This window comes from Loxodonta africana, chromosome 7, assembly GCF_030014295.1.
Source record: "Loxodonta africana isolate mLoxAfr1 chromosome 7, mLoxAfr1.hap2, whole genome shotgun sequence".
Taxonomy (NCBI): Eukaryota; Metazoa; Chordata; class Mammalia; order Proboscidea; family Elephantidae; genus Loxodonta; species Loxodonta africana.
In genome coordinates this window covers 94,894,857-94,895,845 of record NC_087348.1, presented here as the reverse complement: position 1 = coordinate 94,895,845, position 989 = coordinate 94,894,857, and the positions used below count along the sequence as shown (strand labels likewise).

General features: G+C 35.3%; 1 non-coding gene across 1 annotated transcript; it reads left to right on the top strand.

The window, feature by feature from the left end:
• The first annotated feature begins 512 nt into the window (after nt 1-512).
• On the top strand, nt 513-616 carry LOC111752979 (U6 spliceosomal RNA). The gene has a single exon (XR_002787831.1). It is a non-coding gene; the product is annotated as a U6 spliceosomal RNA (small nuclear RNA).
• Nucleotides 617-989: the final 373 nt, after the last annotated feature.

The window sequence follows — 989 nt, the reverse complement described above, 5'->3', positions numbered from 1 at the left end:
ATAAGCAGTATACAAGTCATAACAATGCACAAACAGCACAGTAGAAACTCAATAACTGGGATCTCCTAAAAGTGAAACACAAGTTTATCAAAAGATTTCACCAAAAGAGTGAAAAAAAAAAAACCCTGCAGACTGGGGAAAAATTTTGACTATAACATATCTAGTAAGGATCTAATCTCTAAAATCTACAAAATAACTGCAACACCTCAACAAAAAGACCAATAATCCAATTAAAAAATGGGCAAAGGGTATGAACAGACACTTTACCAAAGGAGACATTCAGGAAGCTAACAGACCATGAGGAAATGCACGTGATTATTAGCCACTAGAGAAATGCAAATCAGAACTACAATGAGATACCATTTCACCCCAGCAAGGCTGACACTAATCCAAAAAACACTAATAATTGTTGGAGAGGTTGTGGAGAGATTGGAACACTTACGGTGGTGGGAATGTAAATGGTACAGCCAGTATAGAAAACAATTTGGTGGTTCCTTAAAAAGGTAGAAATAGTGCTCACTTCGGTAGCACATACACTAAAATTGAAACGATACAGAGATTAGTTTGGCCCCTGCGCAAGTATGACACACAAATTTGTGAAGCGTTTCATATTTTTTGTATGAGAGACTGACTTGATTTGTAAAGTTTCAGTTAAAGCACAATAAAAATTAAAAAAAAAAAAAAAAACTAGAAATAGAAATACCATATGATCCAGCAATCCCACTCCTAGGAGTATATCCTAGAGAAATAAGAGCCATCACACAAATAGACATATGCCCACTTATGTTCATTGAAGCATTGTTCATGGTACCAAAAAGATGGAAACAACCTAGGTGCCCATAAACAGATGAACGGATAAATTATGGTACATACACATGGTGGAATACTACACAATGATAAAGAACAATGTTGAATCCGTGAAACATCTTACAACATGGATGAATATGGAGGGCATTATGCTGAGTAAATTTAGTCACAAAAGAACAAAT